Here is a 10,474-nt window from a genome sequence, read left to right as displayed (position 1 = left end):
TGAGAACTCTACCAAACTCCTCCGACAATTTTGGGTCTAAAAACGTGTAATTTTAAATATAGATGTCGTGGACATTGATCTAACTTAATAACTGGATTAGAGCCCAAAACAATAAATGTTAAGAGGTCATAATAGGGGTCAAAGTTAAAAACATTGCCGCTTTTATTTTGCTCAACACACACCTTCAAACACCCGGGCAACGCCGGGCTTAAATGCTAGTATAGTATATATGCAATGCTAGTATATATATATATATATATATATATATATATATATATATATATATATATATATATATATATATATATAGTGGGTAGGAAATTATTTGGTACATTTAATTCTTTTCGTATTTCTCCAAAATACTTAATTTATATCAATTAAATTAATATAAATTAAATATCTCAAGAGATATCATCTGTCTAAAAATAAAAAGGATATTAATATATACTTAGTTGACAAATCTTTACCGAAAAATCAAATTACGCCTAGTCAAAAGCATTTAACACATTTACTAATATTTCGTTGTATATCCTCTGGTACAACCTCTGTTTTTACTTTACAGCCTCCAAATTCTTTTCATAACTGCTTACCGTTTCATCCATTCTTTTTTTGCAAACTTTCTTTAATTCCTTGATAGTCTTGGGATGTCTTGGATGCAGCCTTAACCTCAAAATTTTCCATAGATTTTCGATGGGATTTAGGTCCGCCGACGGCCTAGGCCACTGCAGAACACTTATGCTACTATCCTTAAACCATTACCTAATTATTTTAGCCCTGTACTTGGGATAATTGTCTTGCTGGAAGATAAAAATCATGGCCCAATCCTTAATCTGCGGCATTCTTACGTTGACAAAATCTTTGCGTATTTTTCTGCATTCATTTTCCCTTCTATGTTTGCAATTCTTCTAACTCTATTCGCAGAAAAGCAGTTCGAATCATCACACTTCCACATCCAAATTTTCCAGTGGGAATAGTATTAGATGGTTTAATTCTATGCCCTTGTTCCTCCATACACAGGTGCGCATGTTTCTTCCGAAAATCTCAATTTTAGTTTCATCTGACGAAATAGCTTTGTTCCAGAAGTTATCCGATTCATATTGATATTTAAAAACAAATCTCAAATCATCTTTCATGTGTGTAGGACTCAACAATGGAGTCTTTCTCGGTGATCCAGAATACAGGCCTGTACGATTCCACGAGTCAGAAATGGTTCTTCTTTACGTTACGAGCAATTTAACGATTCAGAAATGGTTCTTTCTTCACGTTACAAGCAATGTAACGATCAGTAACCATTTACTATATGTGGCCGACCCATTCTCAAGAGATTGTTATTATTACCATCCATTGTTTTCCAATTTATCACGACAGTCCCAACTGTACTCATCATCAAATTTAGTTCTGAAGTAATTTTCCTGTACTGCTTTCCATCTTTCTGCTTTGTTATAATTTCATGCCGCATTTTATCATTAGTCAATTCCTTTGTTTTACCATTTTGAAACAGGAATGAAAGAGGCAACGTGCGCAGTGGCTGAGAGCTGTTATCAACTGACATATAAGGAGCCAACACTGTAGGGTGCTTTCTGGTTGTGTGAGATAGTGTTGCAATAGGAAATGACTGCTTAAGAATGAAATTTAACAGTGTGTTAAATACTTTTGCATGTGTGTAATATAATTTTTTGTTAATAAATATTTGTCAACTTAGTATAATTTTCTTTTTATCTTATTTTTAAATAGTTTGAGTGTAAATTTCATTTAAAGTAACATCATTTTTTTGTGGAAATACGAAAAAAAAGAAACAATGTACAAATTATTTTGCTACATAATGTATATATATATATATATATATTATAATATATATTTTTTTATATTATCTATTAATTATACATATATTTATAATTAAAAGTATATATATTATAATATATATATGCATATATATTATAATATATGTATTACAATATATATTAATATTATCTATTAATTATATATATATGTATATTTATAATTAAAGTATATATATATTATAATATATACATGCATATATATTATGATATATATATATATATATATATATATATTACAATATATATTCATATTATCTATTAATTATATATATATATATATATTTATAATTAAAGTATATATATATATATATATATATATATATATATATATATATATATATATATATATGAGAAAACAGTTAATAAAATATGTTAAAAACACTTGGAAATGAGTTAAAAACATATTTAATCTGAAAAAGGAAACACTAGATAAATGGATAGTCCTTAATCCGCGGAGTTTCAAAGAAATACTTTCCTTCTCATCAGAGGGTAGGAATTAGCAAAATGCGGGATCGAATTTTGCATGCAGAAATATTTGATGAAACAACAAGTAAGTCAAAGATCTTACTTGATAACAAAAAAGTTAAGCAGAGGGAATATGGTAAAGAAAAAGGTGATTACACATGAATGGATAGTCTGGTGGAAGATAAAAAATCCAGTGACGGTGAAATCCAAATGTAAAACTTCAAGAAAGTTAAAAGAATTTCTATTTCTACAAGTAAAATCCAAGGAAATTCCGTAATTAGAAGAAGATGGTCCATAATAATCCAAAGGCAGAAATCCATGGAATAATTCACAAAAAGGTGTACAAGGAAAAAAAAGAAAAGATTCCAATAATATTAATAAAAGGAAAAGAAAATAATTCGAACTCATGTTCCCCGTGAATGTTAAGCCGAGCAGTTTTAACGAACTACAATCAGCTAATGTATCAGTTGCCAAGGTTTCTTGTAGTTATTAAAGGAAAGGAGCTTAGTCTTGGAAGCACTGAATGTGACCATCAATTTTTGTCGCCATTCCACCACAGATTGGCTTAGATACATGTACATTCGTTTTCCTCTTGTGCCTGTTAAAGAGCGTGGTGTCGTCAGCAAATATACCCATCTCAGAGACAATTTTTTTCAGGGAGGTCATTTATGGATACAAGGGATAATAAAGGTCCTAGGATTGACCCCTGAGGTAATCTCGCATTGATATATTGTTTTGACGTACGTTCATCGAGGACAACCTAGATTCATTTCTTAAGAAGGATTTAACTATATTAAGTATTCGTCTAGTAATACTGCATGATTTTCTTTTCAGAAAAAAACTTTTTGTTGAAAAACTGAATTTAAAAACTTGAAAAAATATATTTTCTATTTTGTGCTTTTCATTTCAGCCTTCCTTTTAAGTAAGAATTGTGTTTTATAATGTTTTTTTAATTTTTTATTTCATATGTTACCTTACATGTTTTGAAAACCTGAGCTTAGGAAAATATAAGCAACCGCAATATTTTTTTAAATAAATTCGTATCATTTTAAATTCATTTCGAGTCGTTATTTCATTTGTTCATTCTTCTTTGTTTTGCTTGTTAATTTCCACCTTTTTTTCCCTTTAATTTGTTACTTTTTAAAAGCGGATTTTGGTGACGACCCCAAAAACCCGTCACCATGTCAGAATGTCCCATCAGTTAAATTGTCTTTTCAACGTTAAATGGTTTTATGATTCATTTTTTGTATATTTTTTGATTAATAAAAACGATAAATTATTTTTTTTTACTTTTACATTTTCACAGTCAATAAATTTATGTGTAGAAATATAATTTAATATTTTTGTTTTGAAAATTGTTTATTTGTCGAGATTTGTACATTTTTTATGAAATATGAATCGGGGTGCATTACAATAAAATGTCAACATCCCAATGCTTAAACAAGACGTAATTACACCAGAACTACGAATCGAATATTTTTGGCAATATAAATATAGTTTCTAACGGATTGATGGTTGTTCCATACTGAGATACAAAATCAATCTTTAATTACAAACATTCCTTTAACAACAAAAGTGACGATATATTGTGTTTTCTTGTTTTCCTTTTTTCTTTTTTCCATAGGCATCACCACTTATCAAGGCCGGGAGACCACTCAAGGATAAGGGTTAAAGAGTGTACAGTAGTCAAAGGACAATATAGTAACCGATAGTAATGGAAGTTCGTTAAATTTGTTAACTTAAGTGGAACGGCTCATGAGAAACTTGTTCACGTTGGACTTGAAGACAACCATATGGAAAGCAGGAAAACGGAAGAGAATTTCAGAGGCGTTCAGTTCTAAGAAAGAAGTTTGATACTGGAATCTACGTTTAGGTTTAGGTACCGATAAAGAGTGGGGGATTATTGATAGTGTTTTCAGCTAGACGAGTGTTTCTTGTAAAAGTCTGGCGAGGGGGGACCATAGATTGAAGCTCAGTCGAACACTTTCCATGAAAATAACGATAAAGCAGAGACAAACTCGCAACATCTCTTCTGTGAGATAGAAGTTGCAGCTAAGAGAAAAGCGCATCTCCTACGAGGCCACGAAGTCTATTTTGAACCCTATCAAGGCAGGACAAGTCCTTTCTAGCAGCTCCTGCCCAGATGTGGCAACAGTATTCCATCTTATATAGATAAAGCATTGCATCAGTAGTGAGATATCTACTGGATCGATAGAAGGATCCGACCATTTTTCCAGCGGCCTTGGCAACAGATTTGATGTACGTATTCCATTTAAGATCAGGAGTAAAGGTCAAGCTCAGAAGCTTACAAAGATGTTGTTTCAACCTCATTCTTACAACCAATCAGCCAATTCCCTCCTTCAATTATGACAGACAACACATCAAATCGATCATGGTCATTGCATGTCATTGCTTTTCAGAGAATCTTCGGCTGCTGCTGCTGCTGCTGCTGCTGCTACACGTATAATCAAAGAAAAGGCAAGGGTGGACATAACATGTTTAACCTTTATCTACAAGGAGCTAATATAGATAGGATAAAACTCCAGTTCGAAAAGGGGATGACTGTTTCTGAGGGCAAAGATGTGATTCTGGATGAAGGTGACTGCGAACTAAATGAACTCTCAACACGCTGCCATTTTAACGTGCAATAGCAGACCAAACATATGTATAGAACATGTTCCGGTTTTCTTGGCACGTGTTTCGTCGTGACTGAATCTAGCGTGACCCCCAGAAATAAGCCTAAACCTCTACCGCCGGACCATCGCACAAGACTGTTGGACTGTTTTTTTTTCTGTAGATGTTGTTTGTTTGTTTATTTTTGTTTGCGATCATTTTTGAATAAATTCAAACAAAAACAAATAAACAACATCTAAAAGCAGGTTGCTGGGTGGTGGGGCAGAAGCGTTCAGACCTGTGTAGAGTGAATATCGTCAGACTTTTCCGAACTTGTTTACATTGGACATGAAGGCAACGATATTCTGGTCGTTCAAGAAGCAAGTCAGCCGAACAGTGTTGCATAGGCGAGTAGTTCTAAGAAAGAAGCGTTCAGAACTGTGTAGAGAGAACATCGTCAGATTTTTTCGAACTTGTTTACATTGGACTTGAAGCCAGTACAACAGTGTAGAATGAACATCGTCGAGCGAATCGTCAGAGTTTTCCGATTCAGACATAAAAGAATTCATCCGATTTTTTTTATTGAATTGCCTACAAAGAAAGGTAATATTTTTCTTCAATATTTTATTTGCTAACTTTTAATGCATTTTAAATCAGTGTAATTTTATATGTTAATCTCGATTTTCCGTTGCCCGTACTTAAAAAATTTAAACGGTAAAATGTTTAGTTTTCCACTCAAAATGGCTGCCAACTGTGAAGTCACTTTAACGTTTTTTTTTCTTTATATCGGTGACTCCAAAAATCTATACATGAATTTATAGAAATCAATTTGCTAAAAAAATATGTTCCTTTTTATTTCAATTTTATTAGGAAAATAAAAATAATTGTGTCTTATAAATGGATCTAAAATTGAACAAACATTATTTTAACGAACTTTTTTTCCTTCCAAATTAAATTACAATTTCACTTCTTGGTACTTATACAAAACACGGACCGTACTGACATAGTGACGTTATTATTTAGAAACACATGTATAGTTTGCCACTCTAAATGCCTGCCGACTGTGAAGTCACTTTAACGTTCTCTATTTTAAATTAGTGTGTTCTAAAATATGTACAGGAATTTATAGAAAGCAATTTACTATTAAAAATATGTTCTTTTTTTATTTTAGGTTTATTATGGAAATAAAATTAAGTGCATCTTATACACTGGTCTGAAATTGAACAAACGTTTATTTTAACAAACTTTTTTTTCTTTCAAATTAAATTACAATTTCACTTTTTGGTTCTTATACAGAACACGGACCGTACTGAAATAGTAACGTTATTATTTAGAAACACATGCTTAACATGGTGAGAGGGAACATAAAACATTATTCTGTCGTTTCATCTAAAATTTAATAAACAATAAAAACCATAAGAATTGAATTTAACTTGAATGTCTTATCTAAAGTAAAAGCCAATATAATCTGTATAAACATAATCTGTCGTTTCATTTAAAACTTAATAAACAAAAACCATAAGAATGTAATTTAACCTGAACATCGTATCTATCATTGAAAAATTTAAGTGTAAACAGACAACTTGTTGCTCAACTCCCTACATAGTATCCTTTCAATTATGTCCCAGCTCTCCACGTCAAAGTGACACTGTGCTTTGTTTGGGGAGAAAACGCAATAAAAATATTTTTTTTCAACTATAAATATATTTTTAAATATATGTATGTGTATGTATATTTATACAAATATACCTTATAATATATCTGAATATATAAATAAATATGTTTTTAACACACACGCACACCTATATATATATATATATATATATATATATATATATATATATATATATATATATGTAGATATATATCTAAAAATATATGCAAATATATATGTACATATTTAATTTATATACATATATTTACATATTTAAACACACGGAGACATATATATATATATATATATATATATATATATATATATATATATATATATATATATATATATATATATATATATATATATATATATATATATATATATTTATTTGTTTGTTAACCGTTAGCATATAACTTACGCAGAACAGATGCCTTAGACGTATTCGATTCACCACCTTTATTCATCATAGTTTTATGATTGGACAATACGTTCTAAACTTGATATGAAAACATTTCCTCACAAGTAATTAACGAACTTTTAAAAATTGACAACGTTTTATTATAATTTTTTTTGTTTTTTGTTATTTTTTAATCTTGTTTAATTGTCATATTTTTATACATTCATTGTATCCTTACGTTCTTCGTTCAGTTATTTTTTTAAATAGACGTTTGGATCAATTTAGTAAAGAAATACAAATCGACCAAAGTTCATGTTTTGAACACAAAAAAAAAACAATTCATCCGATTTTTTTTGCTTCATTTTTAATTTAAAGGTAAGATTTTTTTTTCGGCATTTTATTTCCTATCTTTTAACAATCAAATGCCTTTTAAATTATTGTATTTTTTCATAACTTTTAACGATTCAATGCATTTCAAATAAAGTTTGTTTTTTAAATTGTATTCCTATGAAATTCACAATTTCCTCTTCATCGGATGACAGTCTTGCATTGATTTACATTTTTAATTTAAATTTTAAACAAAAAAAATTAAATGATAAATTCGTAGTTTTCCATTAAAAATGGCTGCCGACTGAAGTCACAATGTTTTCAATATAATTGTTCCAACTCATGTTTCCTGTGAACGTTAGGCCAAGCAGTTTGAAAGATGTACTCTCGGACAGGGAGTCACTGGCCATTGCTATTGGTGGCAGAGAATGTTTCTTGTAATTATTGAAGGAAACCAGTTTAGTCTTGACAGCATTGAATGTGACCATCCATTTTTGTCCCATTTCACTACAGATTGGAGCTAATGCAGTAATCCGCGCTATTTTGTAAATCGTATTTCCACGTTTAATTAAAGTTTTATGAGGTGGTTTTTATTCAATTGTGTAAGGTACAGAATAGGCACAGATCAACCTCGCCTCCCCATGTTAAGAATGGCTTTTTAAATACTAACGTTATTATTTCAGAACGGATCACTTTCTGCATAAGTACCGAAATGTGTGTTTATGACCATTTTCATCAAATTCTATGTATTTCCGCTTTATTGAATGACAGTCTTGCATTAATTTAATTTTTTTATTTTAAACAAAAAAAATTTAAATGATAAATTCGTAGTTTTCCACTAAAAATGGCTGCCGACTGAAGTCACTTCAAAGTTCGCTCCAAAAAATTGTACATGGATTTATAGAAATAAATTTACTATTTTTAAAAAAAATATTCCTTTTTTATTTACAATTTTATTGGGAAAATAAAAATCTACTTGTTATATAAATGCATGCGAAATTGAACTAACTTTAATTGTATAAACTTTTGCATCTTTCGATTTAAATAACAATTTAACTATTTGGTACTTATACAAAACACGGCCCGTGCTGAAATACTAACGTCCTTATTTAGAAACTCATGCTTAACATGGTGAGCTGTGACAAAAAAAAAACTATCCCGAAGTTTCATCTAAAATTTAATAAACAACAGAGGCCATAAGAATTGAATTTAATCTTAACATCATATCTAAAGTAAAATGCAATATAATATGTAAAAAAAAAAAAAACTATTCATATGAAAAAAATGGTCCGATTGTGACTAAGTGTTTCCCATTCTTAAAGAACAATCATAAAAAGTTTATAAGAATTTAAAGTTATTTAGCAACGAAGACAACAAACAAAATTTTTTTAAAATTTAAAGTTAAGCAATTAAAAAATATAACAAAGAAATATAAGACAAAGTTACTCTTCTACATAGCGGAATTGTAATTTAACGTATTTTAATGTTTTCTAACGTATTTTAATGTGTTATTTGGTTCGAAAAACAAACAATGCTTAATTGCAAGGTTAAAAATCAAACATGACCGGCAAGTATAAATTTCTGTTTTGTTTCCATGGTTTGATCAATTATCGAAACATTCCAATTGAATGTTTGAATGTCGGCCATCTTGTTCTAACTTACCAATTTGTCGCTACTTATGTTTTGAATTAAATGTTTTAAAATATGTTCTACAACAACAATCTTATCCAGGTAGATGAAATAATTTATTTTGCCTTTGGCCATATTTAGTTGTTTTGATTTTAATTTTTGACTTCTTTTTTATTTGTAGGTTTCTCTTCCTAAATATATTTAAATCATTTTATTAATTAAATAAAGTGTTTTTTTTAATTACATATATGCTATGTGTACAGTACAGTGTTTAAAAATATATTGATTATTAAAATGTCCAAGAATATGAAATAAATATATTTAAAAATAATTATTTTATTTCTATTTATATAACAACATAGTAAAGAATATTATATGAGAAAGGTAATTTTAAAAAAGTAATTTTCTTGCTGTTTTTCTAAAAATATTTAAGAATAAATAATCTAAGATAGCGCAATATTATAAAAAAACATTACATCCAAAATATTAATATGGGAAATAATATGAGGTGTTAAAAACAGTAAATGATAAATGTTTAACTTGATAAATACTGTTTTTAAAATCAGATTTTATTTATTAAAAAATGTAATTATTTAATAAAAACATTATTTAAAATATATTTACATTAAAAGAAAAGTCCTATAAACAAAAAAACCACAACCCTTACAGACGTCATATTATACGGAATACGGCATTACTATAAGGTGATATATATATATATATATAACGACATTTTTCCGAATTAAAAAAAACAACATTTTTTTTCTTTTCATTCGGAAAAATGCTTTTTATAAAAATTTTAAATTGAAATAATAACGTTATTATTTAGAAAGTAAAACCTAAGAAGGCGGGGTTATTTATCTATTTTGTACTTTCACCTGAAATAAATAGAATGAATTTGAATTTAACCCAAACTCCTATTTAAGAAATAACACGGTTTGTAAACCGCACAAGTTCTGAAGGAAAGTTAGCTCTTTCTTTTTTTCATCGAATTATACAGAAAAAACAAAAACAAAAAAAGAACAGCAACCCTAACAATCTGGATTTAGCTTTAAAATCTGAACTAAAACTAGTCCGGTCCTTATTCTGAACGGTTCGTATTCTGCATGTACTAAAGAAAGAGGTAGTACTTTTTTTACAGAAATTAATGGCGGCATCGTATGAAAAACAATTAATTCAGGAAAATATTATATAAAATACTGTATTACTATGAGGTGTTAAATAAGTATATTACGAATTTTTAATCTATGAAAATATAGATTTAATAATTAATTATATAAATTGAAACAATTTGTTAAATTGAAATAATAGTGTTATTATTAAACATAATTAAACATAAGTAAACAGGGGATGTTTTTTTAAAACCATTTTTACTTTCATCTAACAATAAATACTTTAAATTTGAATTTAACCTGAAATCTCTAAGAAATAGCATCATTCATAAACTGCAGAAGTTCCGAAGGAAAAGTTTGGGTTATCTTTCAGATGCAAGGTTCCTTGTTTACTTGCGATTGTAACGATGTAAGATTCCGTTGTACGGAAGAC

Source organism: Euprymna scolopes, chromosome 46 (assembly GCF_053919585.1).
Source record: "Euprymna scolopes isolate OS-2025 chromosome 46, ASM5391958v1, whole genome shotgun sequence".
NCBI lineage: Eukaryota > Metazoa > Mollusca > Cephalopoda > Sepiida > Sepiolidae > Euprymna > Euprymna scolopes.
This window is presented reverse-complemented; position numbering follows the sequence as displayed.